Below are 22,256 nucleotides of genomic sequence, written 5' to 3'. Positions count from 1 at the left end.
CGTGAGAACAACTAGGGAAAATTCAGCTAACTGGGGGAAGTGTGTTTAGTACATTTTTGCAGATGCCAACATATCAACATGCCGGCATGGCGAGTCGTCAGGGTTTAATAACACAGGAGTCTCCGATGGCTCTCCAGCAAAATCCATGAGGGTCCGCATTGGACTTGTTTGATCTGACTGAAGTCCAAAATTCTGTCTTCAGAAGGGACATGCGTTCTTCTGTGTGGTGTAGTTTCTGTGCATCCCTTTGGGCATACGTCCCACTGCCTTGCCCCTGCCCTGACCTCGGAGGTCATCTAGGAGCACCGTCTCCTCATGTAGCAGGACACATCAGAGGTCCTCATAGGAGATAAGCATGGAGGTGGCTACAGCCCGGGCTCACTTGGGCTCTCACTGGCTTGTGATGTTGGTCATTTCGTGAATGAACCTTGGTCCCCATCTGAAAAACTGAACAATGCACTTGCAGGGTATTCCTGAGCACTAGAAATGAGAAAGAATGCGAAAAATCCCAACCTATGACTAGCACCTAGTAACTGCTCCTTAAATGACAGCTGCCATTTCCATTGGCATCTGTTCATTTCCACGTTGGGTGAGCGCACAGCATGCATAGACCGTGCCTGGTTCAGGATGACAAGAGACGGATGAGTTCTTAGATTTTCAGGAAGCAAGGCTGTTGGCAACTCATCTCCTCCCTCAACAGAACAGAAGGGGTTGGCTGCAGGATCCCTTGATCCCTTCCATGTTCTCAGTTCTGTGCCCTCCGAGGGACGTGCTGCTTTTCTCTGTCATGAAGAGGCATCTTGCTTCACACCCTCTTCCTTGTCTGGACAGCACATGCATAATTAGCTCATTTTCTTCTGGAGCTCTTTGTTGGAGAGGTTTGGTAGATTTGCTAATTCAGTTGCTTATGTATAACTCGTCGTACAGTCAATTACAGAAGTCTTTGAACGGCATTACTGAAAACGTGTTTAGCTTAATCAGTTTTGACAGCAGTGGGGACGGGGCCGAGAATCAGTATACCACACAAAGGGATGTCATTAAGGGCTGATCTCAGGGCATGGATCTGTCCCTCTGTGCATTATCAGGGTGACTGTACTGATAAATGACACCTCTCTATGAACTGCCCTGATCACCTCTATCAGCAAGTTAAAAATAATTGCTTTGTTGAGATTCTACCAGCCCAGGGAACTTCCTCTAATCCTTAACAACAGGGGCAACCACCACCTGCACCAAATATTGCAATTGGAGGGTAGGACAAGAGTAAGGCTCTTGAAGTCAGATCATCTGATTCAAATACTAGTCCCACTACCTACTAGCCCTGGGACTTGGGCAAATGACGTACCGCTCTGTGCCTCAGTTTCTTCATCTGTAAAATATCATCAGGGAAAGAATAATAGAAAACATCCCAGAGGTGGGGGAGAATACCATGAAGCACCTGGTCCAGCCCTTGGCACACTGTGAGCCTTGAATAAACGTGAGGAATGGTTTTCATTACCCTACCCTACATCACTGCCCTGTCCACATCAGTGGTAACGTCAAAGCCCACAAATGTTGAGAGCTCATTTGATTCCAGGATTGCTCTAAGTGTTTCACACATATTCACTCATTTTCATCTTCAGGAAAATTTGAGGCATAAACACATTTTCTATTTCAAAGAAGATGAATCTGAAAGTACCAGCAGAACCTGGAAGTGGACGCATGTTCATCCAACTACAAAGTGTGTGCTTGAGATAGCGGCTCTGAGAATAACTTAGCTCCTAAACTTCCAGCTGCTCGTCATGCTCTAGACCAGTGACCTTATAACTCAGAAACCTGGTTGTTCTGGAAGTTGGGGTATCAGAGATGAGGAGAAAAGAAAAAAAACCCTACTTTTTAAAACCTTTTACAACATTAGACTAAGGCAGACTTTCATAATTCTGTATGGTTTTCTAGCACATATATAAAATGCTGGATGCACGTATGCTGCTAAATTAACACACGTGGTCCCAGATGTGTAGGCATGATAGATGAGTTATTTCCCCTTTTCCAGAGCCTCATTTCTTTCAGCCACTCTCGTCCTCTTTCTCCTTATTCTTTTTCCTCCTCTTCTTCTTTTTTTTTTTAAGATTTTATGTATTTGTTAGAGAGAGAGAAAGAGAGAGAGTGTGAGCACACAAGCAAGGGGAAGGAGCAGAGGGAGAGGGAGAAGCAGACTCCCCGCTGAGCAGGGAGCTTAACGTGGGGCATGATCCCAGGACCCTGAGATCATGACCTGAGCTGAAGGCAGACACTTAACCAACTGAGCCGCCCAAGTGCCCCTCTTTCCCTCTTCTTTTAAGTCAGTGTCAATGTTTCTCCTCCCCTCTCTCAGGTTTGCTCTGACCATTCAGCCCTCAGGGTTTGATAAGGAAGCAGAATGTTCTAGAACCTTGCTTCTCAAAGTATCCTCCACGGGCTGGCTGTATGAACATCTCCTAGTTGCTTATTAAAAATATGGAATCTTGGGCTCCACGTCAGTGTTACTGAGTCAGAATCTGCATCTTCACAAGACTCCAGGTGACCCCGAGCATGTTAAAGTCACAGAAGTGCTCAGCTAGAAGGAGCATGGGCTTTGGCTCCCGAAGGAACTGGATTTGAATCCAGTGTCCTCATTTATCATCTGTATTGCCTTGGACACATTGCATGAGCATTCTGAACTTGCTTTCTAATCTATAAAATAAACTTAATAAGATCCTGCAAGATTGTTGTTGGAATTGATGATAGTAAAGGGAACTACCCTTCTTCCTCTATACCTGGTACAATATGAAATGTTTGGCATCTGTATTCTTTCTCTCTTCATCTTCACAACAAAACTATTAAGTAGGATATAGGTATATCTCTGGATGCAAATGAAGAAACTCAATTTAAGAGTGGGAAGGACCATGCTCAGGGTCACAAGTCAGTAGGTGGTAAAATCAGCACTTCTCAGAGCTTTGGTTCCCCAAAGAGGGGAGGGGATTATAATTATTTCAGCCAGAATGGAAAGCCACTTGGATATTCACTCTTCATTTCTTTAATTCCCCTGTGTCTTGCCAGCACCATTCACCTTATTTCACATTCCTTAGTTCATTCAACTGGTGTGCAACGTACTGAAAGTCATGACTTCAATCCCTATAAAGCGATATTCTTTCTAACGAGCAAAGCATGTCTCCCCAAAGCCTGCTGGGCTGTGAGCAGTATGGCTGCTAGGGATAAAAATGAGTTGAACACTGAAAGGTGGCCTTCGAGTGTATGGTTCTCCCCCAGTAATTCTTCCTCCTCCCCAGGGCAGCTGGAGGGCAGCTCCTCTGGCTCCTCTGAGATCTGACCCCTCCACACCTATGGCCTGGGGCTCTCCTTTTCCTCATACAGGTGAATATCAGACAGAGCCCTGAGTACAGCCTCTTCCCTGGCTGTGGTGCATCTCACCCTATCTGGTCCACAGGGCCCCTTTTAAGAAGCATGTAGGTAAGGAAGCATCATGACCATCTTCATGCCAACATCCAAGAGGGACCCCCCCCAGAAGATACCATGTTGGTTTTATTTGCAACTTCATTAAAAGGAGCTTTGTGGGTGTGTTAATAGGGCTAGGTCATTTTAGGAACTATTATAATTAAATAGGTCATAAATCCTTGCCAGGATCATCACATACTCTCTTTTTTTCAGGGACAAAGATGATCCAGACATATTTTCCATTAAGGATGTGCTGAGTGTGTTAAGAGTGTGAGAAATCCTCGAGTCTGCTTGGAGCCATGGATGAACAGCGAGCAGGTGGAGGAGGCTGTCAACAGACCAGGCACTCGATGCCTCACGATCAGAACCAGGCACCACCAGACTTTGGTAAAAGAACACAATGAAGTGATGTGTGGACCCACAGCACTTTAATCCCCCCAAGTGTTTCACCCAAGTGTTCCTGTCTCTGTGAGTTCTACATGATGTCCAAGAGCAGGTGGTGAGGAAGAATACTCCCTCCACGCTCTGTTGAGTGTTCTTTTGAAGGATGCAAGAGGCACAGGAGGAAGGGCCTGAGGATTGGGAGATGGATCTAGACATGAAATTGTGAGCTGGCTCTGCTCTTAGATCTCTTATTGAGAGCTGAGCGATGGCTGCTTTGGGATGTTGAGTGTCTGGCCCGGGGAGTTTCCCATGGACGTAGAGCATCTTATTTTAATTCATGTGTGTTTGTCTGTTCTCCCTCAAAATGGTTCTGCACTTGAGATTTAATTCAATTTTAAACTTCAGAGGCAGAAAAGGAGGCCGCCTAGAAAGAAGAAAAAATATGTATGATATTCATGAATTTGGAGTTTTCAACAAAGATTTCCTTCACTGAGGCAATTGGGTAGGAGCTCTCAGTCAGACATCTGATTCACAGGCATGTGAAGGTTTAGCTTCAGATCTAGCCTGTAATGAGCTCCCATAATGCCCTTGCATTGGGCTCATCAAGCCTAAGTTGGGCTTTCTACTGCAAGGGTTGTCCTTGAGCTCCTCTTCCTGAGTAATCTAGGGAAGAGCAGAGCTGAACATGTTGGGTGAGTTATGGCTCCTTCCTTACGCAAGCATCTATACAGCACTTTGAGATGTGGTGGTCCTTTTCCTTCTCTATAATGATGGGAAGTGTGGCACATAAGATTAAATAGCCTTTTACATAGCTTTTTTTTTTTTTTTTTTTTTTAGGGGGGAGGGGCAGAGAGAGAGGAGGAGAGAGAATCTTAAGCAGGGTCAGGTTACGGCCTGACTTGGAGCTCCATCTCAGGACCCTGAGATCATGACCTGAGCTGAAATCAAGACTGACGCTCAGCCCACTGAGCCACCCAGGTGCCCCTATATAGCTTTTTGAAATCAGACTTGAAGGGTTTGGTTTGATCTCTCGAGCGATTTTAGCCTGTACTGCTGCCAAAAGGGTCTCTTGTTACATTTAATTTTTTAAAAATGTGCTCTTAATCATATTTTCCCAAGTTAGCATGGAAATTAATTCCTGATACTTTAACATTTTTAATTTGGTGGAACAACATGGTCCCAGATTAATATAGGGGTTTGGACAGCCATTCCGGTCTCTTTGGCTGAAAGGAAACCAGAGTCCTCTGGGAGGTGTTCTTGCTTGGCTGCGTGTCAGGTCCACTTGGAGCCCTAGGACCTCTTGCCCAGTTGACTGACCCATTTTGTTGTTGTTGTTTTTGTCATGAAACTTTCACAAAACTTTATTACTGAATTTTTTAAAACTGGCCCCTCATATATCTCACTGCCTCACCTGTTATGGACACTTGGGACACTTTCATATGTTGCCAAGAAAATTGGTCCTGCCTGCATGGTACCATGTGACCGACAATTTAAAGGACTACAGAGGTGATTGCACACCTGCCTCTGTTTTTAATGTCAAAATCTTCCTCAGCTGTCTGAGAAAGGCCTCCAAACACATAAAAAGGACAGAGCTCTCTAACCTCTGTGTGTGGAGGTTTTCTTAAAAAATAATTTTATTGAAATATTATTTAAATTTTATTTATTTAATTATCAAATAATATTCATATTAATTAATTATTTAATTATAATAATTAATAATTAATATTTTAATTATTTATTTAAATATTAATATTTTAAAAATATTTTTAAATAATAACTTCTAATTTTATTGAAAAGAATATGTGTTCATTATAGAAAGTCTGGACAGCACAGGTGAGCATGAGAGGAGTCATAGGAATGGCCATGACGATGGTTGAGTAAAATGACTGGTAATTCCGCAGGCGAGGGATTAAACAGTCACGCTCCCTTCCAACACCTTCCCCACCCACTTCCACACAGGGCGCTCACCACACATACTGCTTCCTTCCCTATATACCCCGAAAATGTAATTTCCTGAATGCAGTGATTTGTCTACAGCAGCGGTCGGTGGGCACTCTTTGTAACCGGCCTCACGGTGCAGCCTGGAGACCCAGGTTGCAGCAGTTCATCCTGTTGTGGCGGGAACGCAGCCTTAGGTGTGACGTGGAAGATGAGGCACTGCTGTGTTTCCAAGGACTGCGTGCATGAACACCACGCCATGACAGCAAATACCATGCTTCTTTTGTTTCCAAACATTTAAAAAGTCTGGCCCCATTCGGAGCTTACAAAGCCAAAGGATACGGGCAGCGGGAGTGGGCCAATTTGGCTCTTAGGCTGTGGTTTGCTGCCATGTTACCTTGAACCACACACATAGTGCACGGCCCATTATTTATTCATGCAATTTCTTAATGTTAGACGTGCGGCTTCTCTCCATTTTATTTTTTACTCTTTTTCATTATAGCGGTAATTAAAATCTCTGTGGTACAATTGCAGGATGAAAGGGTATTCCCATTTGCAGTGATTTTGCGGTGTATTTCCAGTTTGCAAAATAGGCAACTCCCACCAGCCTCCACCTCCCTGGGGATGAAAGTGCCATGCATGGAAGGGGAAGGTATGGAAGGTGGAGGATATGGTAGTTGCTAGGTGCCTGATGGTGGCCACAAAGAGGCTGGTAAAGGGCAGAGAAGCAAGCTGCCAACAGAAAGGAGGAAGTAAAGCTTTATGTCATCATTCCCTTCCTTTGGCAAAGAAAGCAAAATTTCCGAAGAGGGCATCAGTCCTTGGCCAGATCCTGGTTTTCGGCCCATTTGGCTGCCCCACGGGGTTACATCCGAAATACCCAAATAACTGATGGGGTCATGACTCATCAGCTTCCTCAGTGATCCACATTCTCGAATCATCCAGTGTCCCCTCCCCAATGTGCTTGTGATTGGAACCCCTCCCCTAGGTGAGACAAGCCCTGCTCACCGTGCGAATTAGTGTGGTCCCTGATGCCCTTTCCTGCAGGAGACCTCTTGCTCCATCAGAATGGTCCTAATGAGATTGAACTACAACATGGCAAGGCTCAGAGTCTCCATCTCCCACCTCCCAGAAGGCTCCTTCACTCATATGGAGTTGCAGCCTCTCCTTGGCAGACCAGCTGTGCAGACAAAGGGGTTCTGTTAGGAGAAGCCCTTCCCAAGTGCCACATGGCCTCATAACACTCTGCTGCAGGGCAAGGCCTATGCGCTCCACATGTGCCCAGCAAAAAACAACTTTCAAGAGACTCTTTCTGTAATTATGAAGATCTTAGGAAGAAAAAAAAGAAACAAAAGGACTTTTTCAGGCAACCAACTACGTAAGCCAGTAAGTGTTCGATTCACATTTGCAGAGTGACTTGTCCATTGAATGCATGTATTAATACCCCACATATTGTGGCTGCACCCTGCTTCTCCTCCCTGCTACCCACACATGGGTCGTGTGTTGGCCAGAATAAAGACAGGACCTGACCTACCCCAACACTTACTGTGTTCTAGGTCCAGTGCTGGATGCTTCTGCAGACGTCACCCCACGCCATCTTTAGAACAGCCCTGCATTACTTGACGGGGGCTGCTGTGAACAAAATAGCACAGACCACAGAGCTTAAACAGCAGAACTGTGCTGTCTCATAGTTCTGGAAGCCAAAGAAGGAGATGAAGGTTGGTCCTTCTGAGGGTGTGAGGGAGAATCTGTTGTAGCCTCTCTCCCAGCTTCAAGTGGTTTGCTGGCAGTCTTTGGCCTTCCTTGGGTCCTTGGCTTGTAGACATGTCACCCTGACCTCTGCCTTCACACACACGTGGTGCTCTCCCTGTGTGTGCCTGAGTCCAAATTACTATGTTTTAAGGACACTGGTCATAGTGATTTAGGGGTCCACCCTGCTCTAGTATGACCACATCTTAACTAATCACATCTACCATAAGTCTGTTTCCAAATCAGGTCATGGTCTTAGGTTCTGGGGAACTTCAACATATGAATAGGATTTCAACATGTGAATGTTTGGGGACATAATCTAACCCATAAAAAACCCTACATGGTAGACTTTTGCTATCTATACTGTAAAAATGAAGAGGCCTTGAGAAAATTAGTAATTTTCCAAGGACATCTAACTGGTAAGTCTATCTCCAGATGTAAACTCTGTCTGGTGAGTCTTGCCTGTTCTGGAGAGAGGGTGAGTACACTCTACAGTGTTGATTTTCTGAGCCAACTTTGAGAGTTTGTTGTGAACACAGACCCACAGGAACCTGAGATGGGTGAGTTCTCATGGCCCCTCACCTGGCCTTCCCCCCCTCTGCCTCATCTCTCATCTGTTTGTATACACTTGTTGATTCCTGCTTTTGTTACCAAAAAGAGTTAAACTCTGTATCACAAATGGCTGATTCCAGGGGCTTTTGGTGTTCTGCAAAATTAAATTCTAGTGAAATCTCTCCTACATTTTCTTTTTTTTTTTTTAAAGATTTTATTTATTTATTTGAGACAGAGAGAATGAGAGAGAGAGAGCACATGAGAGGGGGGAGGGTCAGAGGCAGAAGCAGGGTCCCCGCCGAGCAGGGAGCCCGACGCGGGACTCGATCCAGGGACTCCAGGATCATGACCTGAGCCGAAGGCAGTGGCTTAACCAACTGAGCCACCCAGGCGCCCTCTCCTACATTTTCTTAGCAGGGAGGTAAGGGGCCCCCTTAGATGCTTTTTGTGGGCTGCATTTTTAAATGAATGCAGCTGGGTATTTTGATTGAATGCATATTGAAATCCACTTATAACTAGTGAACCAAGACAATGAAAAGGACTCAATGTGCCATTAAGACTGTTTTCTGAAAATTTTCAAGTTGAACAATTCAGTAGGATATTGCTGTGCTCTGGTGTCTCCTAGAAACAGGGACTGAGCCCGCAAACAGTGATGCATGCCAGCCCAAGGGAGACAGCACTGTCTGACGTAGGAGGTCTGGGCCAAAGGTGCTGCCTCGTCTAGGATGAAAATATCAGCTGGAACCGATTTCAGTGCAATGCTTGACATGGACCAGGTGCTTAGTGAATTATAAATAGAATCACCGAAATGCTTTTGCACAAGCTGAAGCAGTTCTGTAGCTGGGCTTCAAGCTTCCCGATTTGCTTGGCAGCAGATATAAGGTTTTCTGTCCTCAAGTGTCTGCTTGTTTCTGTAGATTCTCAGAGCAAACCCCATGAACATTGTCTTTCCTCTGGATCTCGTCACTTGGATGCTGCCGCAGACATTGCTAGGTGGCACTAAAGGATTCCCACATTCCCTGAAGGATATTTTCTGTGAGCCCATGTCGGGACTAGGCTGGGGGAAGTAAAGTAGCCAACACTCACTGAGCTGACGAGCACGTATTGGTATCCACTGTGAGCCGGGAGCCAGTCACAGAGATCAAAGGACATGTCAGTCTGGTGGGGCAGACAGACAGTAAGAACAATCCAGGGTGATGGCCTCTCTCTAATACCAGCAGCTAGGTGCTGAGCGAGCCCAGAGGAGGACTAAGAAGTCTGGCATCATAATGGGAGGTCAGGCAGGAGCACCTGGCAGAGGCAACCCCTGAATGGAGGTTGGAAGAAAAGTAAGAGTTAAGCAGAAGGATGGCCAGAGGGTGTCGCAAGCAGAAAGAGAGGGGAGTGAGTGAGGTGCCAAGTTTAGAGAGCTTCAGTGAGCTCGCATGGACCCAGTCAACTGTCTTAGACAGCAACCACAAGGTATGTAAGTCTTTTACAGTCCTGATGGAGAAAGTCAAACAGAGGGCCTTCTAGCTCATCACTTACTCACCAGCAACAAGAACTGCTCATTCTTTCTTGTGATGACTTTAGGCTAGCCGAGTTGGGGCAACATAGCCTGCAGACAAGTAGAGATTTGGGTCATCCTTGCCTTCCCCCTGAGAGCCATCCAGTGTAACTCTGAGAGTGCAGTGTAGGTATTATATTTATAATTATCCAACACATTATTGACAAATGGCCATTTTTGCCTTGCCTAAATGCAGTCCACTCTAACATGTTTACTATTTGTTATGTGTAAATCAGTTCCAGAGCTAACCATCTTACTATTCAAATCATTGCCTTACAATTGTTTTCTTTGGGTGGGGGTGCACTGGGGTGGCTCAGTCGGTTAAGCATTGGACTCCTGATTTTGCCTAGGTCAGGATCTCAGGGTCATGAGATCAAGCCCTGCATCAGGCTCTGTGCTCAGTGCAGAGTCTGTTTGAGATTCCTTCCTTCTCCCCCCGCCCCTCCCCCCACTTGCATGCGCTCTCTCTCTAAAATAACTAACTAAAGAAATAAAATCTTTAAAAAATTGTTTCTTCTTCTTCTTCTTTCTCTTCTTCTTCTTCTTCTTCTTGTTCTTCTTGTTCTTCTTGTTCTTGTTCTTGTTCTTCTTCTCCTTTTTACCTTTCCTGATACAACAAATGGAAGTGCTCATCCTTCCACTTGACACTCCTTTTGATGTTTGTTTTCCCTTAATCTTTGTCATCCTGCCCTGATAGAAAGATCTTGGGTTATGTAGTTTAAAAAAAATGGATTAAAATCATCATCACCTTATCTAGTATTTATCTTTGATTTAGGAACTCGTGAAGTGACTAAACTTCTCTGAATTTCCTGGTCCTTCCTCACGTGATTACAGAGCTTCCAGATTAATCCAACCCTTTTGAATTGAACATATTCCCTAATGCTCTTTAATGTAAGCTTTCTTAACTTTTCTCACTATTTCATCTTCCATAACACATCAGAATTTGAAGGGGAGAAGATCTTCTGGAAAACAGTATATGCCTCATGAGGACAGTGATAATTAAATACTCATGATATGTCAAGGTTTCTTCTTTACACTTCTAGAATCTTGAATGTTTAAAACTATGACAGCTTTTATTTGTAAAGCAAATGAATGTACCAGGCATTCTGCTAAGCACTTTACAGACTTTATTTTATTTAATCTTTATATTTTGTCCAGTCATTAGCTTAATGGTTAAGGGCATAAGCTCCGGAGTCATATTGTCTGGGTTTGAACTAATATAAAGGATTATATTCTAAGTGATTTACACTGTTCTTACTCAGTAGAAACATCAGTCGGCGTCTTACAGAGTTCTTCTTATGACTGCAGTCAACTCCGAAGGACTCTTGCAGAAACTTAATAACAGCATGATAGCCTTCTAAATAAAGGATTCATAAATGACTGAGATTGTATTGGCATAGCACAGAGCTTACAGTAATCATTTAGCAGAAATGTTGGAGGTTGATTGTAATAGTATCAAAATAGTTTGTTGAGATGCTACATTGGCTGCAGAAAAAAACAAAAAAAAACCCAAAACAGTGGGCTTACCATCCTTTCTAAGCACATTACTCTGCACAGTACATATCTCTTAATATTCTGGGTAGTGATTTACAACAGATTGTGTCCCATGGCTCCTAGGATTACAACCTTCTTCCAACCTGTAAGCAAACCTCAGTGAGATGCATTCCAATGAGTTCATGAAAATTTCATGGTTAGGATAATGTAGCAGCGAGAGAGCCCACTTTGCTTGAAGAGCCCAGAATGAATCCCCAGGCCTTCTTTTAGTTCCCTGATATACTTTGTGACAAGGATTCTCCTCATGCTGCAATGGCCCCTAATGATCAAAATTCATCTGACTTTTGCTCAATATTTGTTAGAATACTTATTAAAAAAATCAATGGACCCAAGAGAGCAAGCCTTGAGTCCTGGCTTGTCTTCTTTTATGTGCTATGATGTCCAGCAAGCTTCATAGTTTAGCTTGGCCTGTTTTCCTGGCCTGTAAAGTAAGGGTGCAGGTAATACCTACCACAAAAGGTCATTGTGGAGACTCAGATAATATTTTTTTTTTTATTCTTATGTTAATCCCCATATATTACATCATTAGACTCAGATAATATTTGAGAAAGATCTTCCATGACATCAAGTTGCTATCAGAAGGGGTAGTGTTTTCCTTATCCCTCTGCTGATGTCTTCTCTCTGCTTCACCTGGACTGTAGAACTTGTCATGTGGTCACCACAGATTTACTTAGAAGGAAATCACTTCCCCCTCTGTGTGCTTTTTCAGCTCTGCATGCTCAGTGGCAGGACTCCCTCAGCTACTGCATAGGGCACATCAGGGCTCCTGATTCCTTCAACCCCTTTGTACCACCTTCATGCCCGCTGGCTTGCTCTGTGCTCACTCTTGATGGTCAGCACCTCCTTCTCCTGGTTCCTGTCTCTGGGTTGTTGAAACAAGTTTGCCTGTGCTCATGGACTCCCACTGTGAAGTGTCTGAAAATTTACCTCCTATGGTGGCAACCCATGACCAATGACCAAAACAGGGAGAGCAGACAAATTCCTCAGCTCCCTTGTTCTTCACTCAGGACAATTTTGAGATGGATCCTGCATTATTTCCAACATTTCTTTGTGGAATTGATGAAGGTCCCCCTGCAGTGTTTTCCTTGATATTTTTCTCTTGGCTTCCCCTCATTTCCCTTTTCCCTTTCTCGAAGCCCTAAAGGGTTCCCTGAGTAACACTTCCTAATATATTGCTTCCACACAAATTCTGCCATCAGGCTCTGCTTCTAGAGAAAACTTCCTAAGACAGCTATGAATCTTTTAACTAACACAAAAGGGATGGTTAAATCTACTGTTTAATATACACACAGAATGGTTGTAAATTCTTCAGGTAAGAAGAACAGAAACTGCACTGAGGATAACCCTGCTGGAAACACCTTGTTTATGTTTCTGGTTTAATCGCCCCCCGCTTTTTTTTATTATGTTATGTTAGTCACCATACAGTACATCATTAGTTTTTGATGTACTTTTCCATGATTCATTGTTTGTGTATAACACCCAGTGCTCCATGCAATATGTGCCATCCTTAATACCCATCACCGGGCTAACCCATCTCCCTCCCTCTCCCCTGTAAAATGCTCAGTTTGTTTCTCAGAGTCCATAGTCTCTCATGGTTCATCTCCCACTCCGATTCCCACCCCCCTTCATTTTTTCCCTTCCTTCTCCTAATGTCCTCCATGCTATTCCTTATGTTCCACAAATAAGTGAAACCATATGATAATTGACTTTCTCTGCTTGACTAATTTTACTTAGCATAATCTCCTCCAGTCCCATCCATGTTGATGCAAAAGTTGGGTATTCATCCTTTCTGATGGCTGAGTAATATTCCATTGTACATATGGACCACATCTTCTTTATCCATTCATCTGTTGAAGGGCATCTTGGTTCTTCCACAGTTTGGTTATGCGGACATTGCTGCTATGAACATTGGGGTGCATATGGCCCTTCTTTTCACTACATCTGTGTCTTTGGGGTAAATACCCAGGAGTGCAATTGCTGGGTCATAGGGTAGCTCTATTTTTAATTTTTTGAGTTACCTCCACACTGTTTTCCAAAGTGGCTGTACCAACTTGCATTCCCACCAATAGTGCAAGAGCCTTCCTCTTTCTCCACATCCTCGCCAACACTTGTTTCCTGTCTTGTTAATTTTTACCATTCTAAATGGTGTAAGGTGGTCTCTCAATGTGGTTTTGATTTGAATTTCCCTGATGGCTAATGATGATGAACATTTTTTCATGTGTCTGTTAGCCATTTGTATGTCTTCTTTGGAGAAGTGTCTGTTCATGTCTTCTGCCCATTTTTTGATTGATTGTTTTTTGGGTGTTGAGTTTGAGAAGTTCTTTATAGATCTTGGATATCAGCCCTTTGTCTGTAGTGTCATTTACAAAGATCTCCCATTTCGTGGGTTGCCTCTTTGTTTTGCTGACTGTTTCCTTTGCTGTGCAGACACTTTTTATCTTGAGGACGTCCCAAAAGTTCATTTTCACTTTTGTTTCCCTTGTCTTTGGAGATGTGTCTGGTTTAATCTTATCAAAGATCCTGAAAGGTAGATAAAATAATCACCACTTTAGAAATGAGAAAGCATGGAGAACCTATGTTGCTTGCCCCGAGGCATACATTTTAGAAGAGTCTTGGCTCAAGTGTTCCTTTAGAGCTAAATGAAGCCAATTCGGGGTGGTAGACAGACCTCCTAGGTGACCCCTGAGGTCCCTACACATTTTATTAAATGTAAGCTGCACAAAGACACAGATCATGGTTTCTTTAGTTCATTACAGCCCAAAGAAGATATGGTATATATACTCAGTGGACATTACTCAGCAGTAAAAAAGAATGAGAACTTGCCATTTGCAACAACATGGATGGACCTAGAGGATGCTAAGTGAAATAAGTTGGACAGAGAAAGATAAATGATTTCATTCATATGTGGAATCTAGAAAACAAAACAAATGAACAAAAAAATTAAACAGAAACAGACTCATAGATACAGAAAACAAACTGTTGGTTACCAGAGAGGGGAGGGGTTGGGGTGGTTAAAATGGGTGAAGGGATTAAGAGGTACAAACTTCCAGTTATAAAATAAATGAGAAATGAGGATGTAATGTATAGAATGGGAAATATAGTCAATGATATTGTATTAACTTTGTATGGTGGCAGATGGTAACTAGACTTACTGTGGGGATCACTTCATAATGTATAAAAATATTGAATGGCTATGATGTACACCTGGAGCTAATAGGATATTGTATGCTAATTGTACTTCAATAAAGGAAAAAAAATAAACACCTAAGATGGGACCAGAACCATGGTGTGTGCTCAATAAATATTTACAGAATGAAATCTCAGGAGTCATTAGTTTCAGAGGCATGCAGGGACCTAGGAGACAGATATAAAGAGTAGATTTCTGTTAGGACCCAGTCTCCAGGAAGTCTCCCCCTGAATTTTTTGGTGGTCTTCAGGCCTAATGGATTTGTCTTCAATGGCTGCATAACAAATTACTACAAACAGCTGTTAAAACAAGACACATTTATATCTTATGGGTTCTGTTGGTCAGGAGGCTGGGCATGGCTACCTGGGTTCTCTGGTTCAGAGTCCTGCTATTCTCTTCAGAGGCTGCAATTCTAGAATGCAGGGGCTGGGGTTCTAGGGACTGCTTACAGCTCCCTGCCATGTGACCCACTTCATAGGCTATTAGCAATATAGAGGCTGGCTTCTTCAAGGTCAGTAGGACTGACTCTGGTCTTCTACAAATACACTGCTTTTAGGATCTCTGCAAGGGGATCTCAGCTTCCATTCCATGCTGCCAGGCCTGCCCTCCACTCTGCACTGCAGTCTGGAAGCTTCCAGAAGCTACGATCTTTAGCAAAGCCCATACTGAGTATTCTCTACGTGGCCCTACCATAAAAAGCAATTGGTGGTGATTTGGATTATTGGTACCCTCTCCTTGTGGGGGGGAGAGATGTACTAAAAAAAGCTCTTGGCTGTTGGAGTTAGACAAATCTGCTTTGAAACTTGTTCTATCTACGTCTTGCTCATTGTGTGAACTTGGGGAAATTATCTTACCTCTATGAGCCAAGAAGTAAATGTGCAATAAGTGTTTGTTGAAAAAGAATGGAATAAAATTTATGCACGTGGAGGTATTAGGATACAGTGATGTTCTAGGATTCCAGGCAGAAGTTTCATTAACAACAAAGCTATTGACATTGGGAATAATAGAGCATTGTAAGAAATAAAGTTTAGATGGCAGGGTCCAGATCTTTCTGAATTTTGAATACCAGGATAAAGCACTTGGACCTTTTCTATTATTCCAAGTTTCCAAAAGTGTGTTTTTTTGTAACACCAGGTCAAAGAAATATTGCTAGGACAGTGTAAGGAGGATTTCAGGGTCAGTTGGAAAATACTGGGTTAAAGCCTAATGTTTGCTATCCTGCATGGTTTCTTATCTTCCTAAAGTTCTTAACGGGTGTTGTGATTTCTAAAACATAGGGACATGTTTTGCAACCTTCCCAAACATATTTGTTCACTGATTTTTTTTTTTTCTTTCAGAAAGTGTATTCTACAACTAGCAAGGTAAGACCAATGTTGTTTAATGGAAAGACTTTCAAGAACTTTGAGCTAGAGCATAATGCATTAAGCAGAGATATGCTTTCCTGGAAAATTTACCTATCAGCTGTCTCTCTGTTCTTCCAGCTCAGAAAACCAGTTTGCTCTCTACCAGATGGGACAATCCTTTAGATCCATGAAGACATTTCTTGCTTCCTGCCTCAGCCTTTTCTGTCCATGCTAAATGTCTCCAGACCTACACGCTGTCTGTCATGTGTTTGCCTGTTTACATTCCTTTTCCCATCTGGTGGTCAGCAGTGAATTAGAATTCTCGATGCATTTTGGCATGGATGAGGAAAAATGGGCCAATTGTTTTCCCCTTATATATATATAAAATGAGGTGGGTAGACGGGACTGATTTTCTTTTTCTTGAGTCTTAATTATATAACTTATTTATGGAAAACTTAGCTGTTTTCCAGTCATTGTCAGCTGGGAAATCTGGACCTTTTTTCATATATATATATATATTCACACACACACACATACACATGCTGATTTCTTTCTTTGGGCGATCAACGATCTGCAATATTCTAGGCACAAGGACACTATGGGGAGCCAGGGTGTTGGGGAGAGAGGAAGGTAAGTGAATTTTGTGCTTTACAACAAAGCTAGGCTTTTTCTGGTTTTACTAATGGAAGGTGATTATAGAACATTTTAATGTCAGAAAGCTTTGAGAGCCATTATGCTTCTCGGCAGATCTTAAAGCTCTCCTGCTTAATGACTAGTGCCTTAGTAAAGTGGGTGTGCGTGCTCTCTCTCGCTCTCTCAAACACACACACACACACACACACACACACAGTCCAAATGCGACAGTAAAAAGTTGACTCTGTTGTTATTTGTCATGCCTACCACAGCACCCATGTTACTGTCAGGGGGTGCCAAGTACGCGGTGCACCCTTTAACAGCACTTAGACACACTGACATAAAATACAAAGATGATCCAATTACACTTTCTGCAACTGCATTTCACTCTGCTAATGCTTACAAATAAGGGCATCTGTCATTGCCTACATGAGGCCATGCGGAGAGAATTTCCAGTCTCATGAATTTTAGAGTGTGCTCCACGAAAATGCAGAGACCACTCCAAAGGTAAGGAGTTGACACACAGCTCATAACTCCTGTCTAGTCAGTATGAAAATCTCTCTTGTGCAGGGAAGGCAGAGCATAGTAACCTGTGGAGTCATGGGGTATCAGGAGTGTCATTTTACCAGATCAGAGGTAGTGAGGTATTTAAAGTAGAATTGCTTTTCTGGGTTGAAAAATGTGCATGTGCTCACCTCATTTCAATTAGTGCTGTTTGGTGTTGTCCTTAGCTTTTAAAAACTTTAGAAACCTAATTACCTTCTTTGATTGCTTCCATGAGATCTGTTTAAACAAGCAGTCTTCAGAGAGCCACACATTCTGATTTTGATGGTAGGCGTTGAAGGAGATTCATAGGTTATTGTCTCCCCTTCTCTGTGCACTCAGGACCCCTGAGTCACTTGGCTCATATGCCTACCTCAGGGTCCCCCTCACCTTGCATCTGTAACTTGGTCCTGAGGAGATTTCATCTGCCAGCCATCTACATTTGAAAGCTGTCAAATACCCTTCCCATATCTGAAAACATCTATTCAGTCCTGTGCATTATGCTCTTCTTCTCTGCTCTGAGTATCAACAGCTCCTCTGTTCACTCTTCAAACACAGCTCGGTACTCAGGACTTTCTTCTCTGCTTGTCAGCCAGTCAAAAGCTCTACTGTACCCAACAGTCAACGGAGAGCAATGGGGAGGACATGGGCCCCTTCCCTCCTTCAGAACACCCCAAATCCCTTAGTGTGGCTCATGAGCCACGAGCTTACCTTATGGACCATACAGCTAGCTCTAACCCTCCCTCCTGGTTGTCTTTAAAGACACTCCCAGTGAACCTATTCACTCCAGATGTGTACTTATGCAGCTGCATTTCTGAATCCAAGTGCGTATCTTTATATGGGCCAATATTTGAAATGGGATGTAAAGCTGTGTCTCCACGTCACTGTGGACAGATGGTTTACCTTTCTGGGTCCCGGGTTTCTCTTCTGTGTAATGAGAATGTTGGACCAGATGAAGACTGCTAATAGCACATACAGGTACCACCTCTTCTCCTGTGCTAGGCATTGCTCTCTGATCATAAATAACAGGCTGTCCTGATGAGCTCAGCTTGGCCCTTGGAGTCCTACTCAACACAAAGCTCAGAGAGAAGGGGCTATCAATGCCCATAACCTAGAGTTGGTATTGACATGGAATCCATCATCCCTTGAGTAGATGATTTCTAAGTTTCTTTCCAATTCTAACGTTTCCTGTTCGGGAATATCTTTTGGCGTTGTGTAGGTGCCAGAAGAGATCAATTGTGCCAGTAGTTCTCTCTGACTCCTTTATCCTTTAAGTTAGAACCATCCCAACTCCCAATCTGCTTTTCCTACTGCGATATCATGTCTTTATGCTTTATGCAAATTCCAGGATCAGTAAAAACCAAGGCTCAGTGTCTTTGCTAACGTCATACTGAGGAAGGGCATGAAAGCCCACTCTGTACACACCTACAGATAAAGCTGGAATTTTGTGAACTTCTTGGCTCAGGATAAAGAAGAGAGAATAATGAGGAGGAAGAAAAGGAACAGGAGTGGGAGGTGCGAGACCAGGGGAGGAATCACCCACACCTGCAGCACCTCCAAGCTTCCGAAGCAGCTTGATGTTGTTATTGTTTTAATAAAAGCTCATGAAAGTTTTTCTCTTTAGTGTTATATTCTTTTCATAACAGCTCAGCGAAAGCCACATAATGCTGGAGTCAGCGCTTCCTAAGAATTAGTCCTTTTCAAACTGGCCATAGAGATTTGATAAAAGTCATGGGTTTTAATTGAATTTCTCCTAATGGTCTCCCAGGGATGGAAATGTGACTTTTTGCGCACCCCGCTGGTTGAGGCCCTATCGCTTCACACCGAACAGACTGTTCTTTATGTTCTAACTGGGCTTTGAGTAACTCTGCCAGAGCATTGCACGAAACCTGGTCGTGGCAAAGACGCCTTTGTTCCCGAAACTGGACTGATTCTGTACCCCGTCCCTGCGTCCAGAAATGTCTTATCTAGCACCTTCCTCCATGAACAAGCCTCCCCCCCATTTTTTTTTTAAAGATTTTATTTATTTATTTGACAGAGAAAGACACAGCGAGAGAGGGACCACAAACGGGGAGTGGGAGAGGGAGAAGCAGACTCCCCGCCGAGCAGGGAGCCCGATGCGGGACTCGATCCCGGGATTCAGGATCATGACCTGAACCGAAGGCAGTCGCTTAACCAACTGAGCCACCCAGGCGCCCCTCCCCTCCATTTTAATACAATTTCTTTTGCTGGTAATTTTATAGAAATACGCGGATACATTTCTATTAAAGTGACAGACTGGTTGAGGGGGTGGAGATAGGGCTGCCTCTGAGGGGCAAGTAGTCAGGTTGGCCCGCGATCTTCCTTCTTAATCTGGTAGCCTGGCCTGGACGATGGTCCCTAAGTACACTCAAGCCCTTCCTTCCCCCAGAGGCTTCCCATGGCCACCTCTGCTCACCTGGGCTGCTCCCCAGTCCCCTTTCGGTGCCTACTCTATTATTGTGAGTAAACACTGTCGCTTGTCAAGCTTGGCTTCTGTCCCTCCGAGCAGAGCTGGGAGTTGGCGTGTGTGCACAGCAGCTTTTTCGTGGAGGGTGGAGGGATGGTGCGCGACATTGTAGCACCAGGGCCCACTCCGTCTGTGGTCCTCGCCACGCCGGGGCGCGTGCTACACGCGTGCGGGAAGGACACGCGTGAGATGGGGCGCTTGGAGGGGAGCTGGGGTACGTACAGAACAGCTGCACAGGTTCCAGGCACAAACCACTCTTCCTCTCTGGGTCTTGGGTTTCTCTTTTGTCAAAAAACAAGGCAGACTAGATGATCTTCCAGGGCTGCACGATTCTGTTCTCCTAGGGGTGGCCCGTGGGGAAAGGATGATTAATCAGTGTTGGTTTGTGCATGGTCTCTCCTCTTGGGACCTCCATCCTCAAGTGTTGCCTGTGATGGGTGTTTTCACTGTGCGTGATGGGCTACGTGCCTTTCCTTCTCTTCCCCTGTACACACGCATGTGTAGTGCGTGTGCGCATGTGTGTACACACACACACACACACACACACACACTTTCCTGAGGCTAGATGAAAGCGGAGGGGAGCAGAGCCACATATTCTCAGTCTCTCCCAACTCCCCTGAGCCCGTTCTGTGTGCGTGGTGGTCATGGCTCTTGTTCTCCCTGATGTCTTTCTTCCTTTGCCTCAGTTGCAATGCAGTGTCCGTGAGATGCTGAGGACAGAATGGGGGTGACCATTCAGGGACAAGGCGTGAATGCAATGGACAGCGAGTCTGATGAGTCATCACCTAATTAAGAATCCTGACTAGTTTACAGACCAGTAAACTGAGACCAGGACGTTTCAGTGACTTGACCAGGGGCAAATGTGCAGACTTAGGACTTGTCTCCAGAGGCCACAGAGTTTCTGCAATACGTCCCATGGCCTGCACTGCTGCATTTCAAATCCCGCAGAGAGGTAAGCGATGGATTGGGCGGTTCTGGGAGGTCACGATGCCGCGCATGCGCCCAGCACTCTGCAGGCCTTGAGCGGCTGCTTCGCAGCGCAGATGCCCGTCTGGGTCACCGCGGCACAGGTCGACTCCCTCCTCGTGAGCGTGTACGTCCCCACCTTCTGTGGGATGTTTTGACTCTGGCACACAGAGCGGGTTTATGGGGCTGGCAGCCGCGCGAGGTTGGTCACTTTCCCGGTGTTGCCAGTATGAGGGACATGGGGCCAGCCAACAATTAGGTTTTATGATCAATTACTACCAGGATGAATTGCTAATAGACATGTCATTAGAAACCAAAGGGACATATCCCATGGTAGCCGTTTCTCATCTTTGCCTTTTTTCCTTTATTTGAACTCGACCCAGGCCACCTGAGAGAGCTGGCTCAGGCCAGCGTGCAGAGGGGGCATCTGCTGTGTGTCCCCTGCAGGAGAGTGTCACCGAGCTGCCCGCGGGAGCCAGGGGCCTGCAGCGGCCGCCAGGGGAGGCGGCACCGGAGGGAACACCGCAGGCGGAACATGGGTTTGGGGGCAGATACATTTATTTGTTCAGCCTCTGTCTCGGCTCGTTATAGAATCTGTGGTCCTGATGACGCTTCCACTCTCCCAAACGTTCAGTTCTTACCTCTCCGCCATCACAACGCTATAAATCTCCGAAGTTGTGGAGAAGATTAAACCAGCGGGTGTTTGTTGAAGGGTGTGGTAGCAGGCACAAGGTAGAGGCCAAAGATCGAAGACCAAAGTGTGCTGATCCCGGTGCAGTGCAGGGGTGCGGGGGCGGGGGGGGCGCATCTGCACATCAGTTCCCGCCCCTGCCCCGCCCCAGCGGCCAGGAAAGAGGAGGGGGAACTTGTCAGGAGTTGCGTGCGCGAAGCCGGACGATGGGAGGTGGGGGTCCCAGGAGAGGAGAGCACGCCTGGGACCGGACAAACTCTGGCAGGAGAGGTCAGGCCTCGGTTGTGATGGGTTGCGGGGGGCTTGGTCATGGCACAGGCGGACGCTGCCCACACATCTGCGTGGAAGACTCTCGATGCCTAAGCAAACGGCCTACCTGGGGATAGAAGGGATAGAAGGGGGCTACCCAACCCCTTCTGCTGACCTTGCAAACTGACAGTAGTAACAAAGGTTGCCATTTTCAAGTGCTCAGTCTTTTCAGACCCTGTGCCAAGCACTCTGCCTGACTGTTCTCCTGATTGAACAGTCCAGGGAAAAGCTTGTAGTGTTGCTCCATTTTATACATGAGAAAACTAAGGTTTGGAGAGACTAGATCACTTACTCAGGTCCTGCAAGAATTGAGACCCAGGTGGTCAGACCCTCAGTCATGCTGGTGACCTTCTATGGCACTGACCCCCCCCCCCCCAGCATCCTCACAGTGTACTTGGGAAGTACCCTCAGGCTGGGTTCCTGAGGAAATGTGCTGGGATGTCCTCACCCTCCCTTGGAACCTGGAACCTATGTCTTCATGTCCCTCACTCTGTCGTGGAAACCCCTCCAGGGCTGGTCAGACACATCCACTTGCACCTCCCATAACCTTGACAATTCTTCTCTCTCTATTCCCAGCAGACTATTGGATCAGATGAGAAATCAGCTTTTTAAAAATAGACTGTATATTTTAGAGGAAGTTAGCTTCACAATGAAATTGAACAGAAAGTACAGAGATTTCCTATATACCCCCTTCTCCCAAACATGTACAGCTCCCCATTATCAACATCCCAGGCCAAAGGGTATATTGGTTATGACTGACGAACCTCCCCTGACAAGTCACAATCACTCAAAGCCCACAGTTTACATTAGAGTTCACTCTTGGTGTTGTATATTCTTCAAGTTTGGACAAATGGATAACGGTATATATACACCTTTGTAGTATCATACAGAACATCTTCACTGCCCTAAAGATCCTCTGGGCT

The sequence above is a fragment of the Neomonachus schauinslandi genome, chromosome 10, assembly GCF_002201575.2.
Source record: "Neomonachus schauinslandi chromosome 10, ASM220157v2, whole genome shotgun sequence".
Lineage (NCBI taxonomy): Eukaryota > Metazoa > Chordata > Mammalia > Carnivora > Phocidae > Neomonachus > Neomonachus schauinslandi.
The sequence above is the reverse complement of the archived record's forward strand: the minus strand, read 5'-3'. Positions refer to the sequence as shown.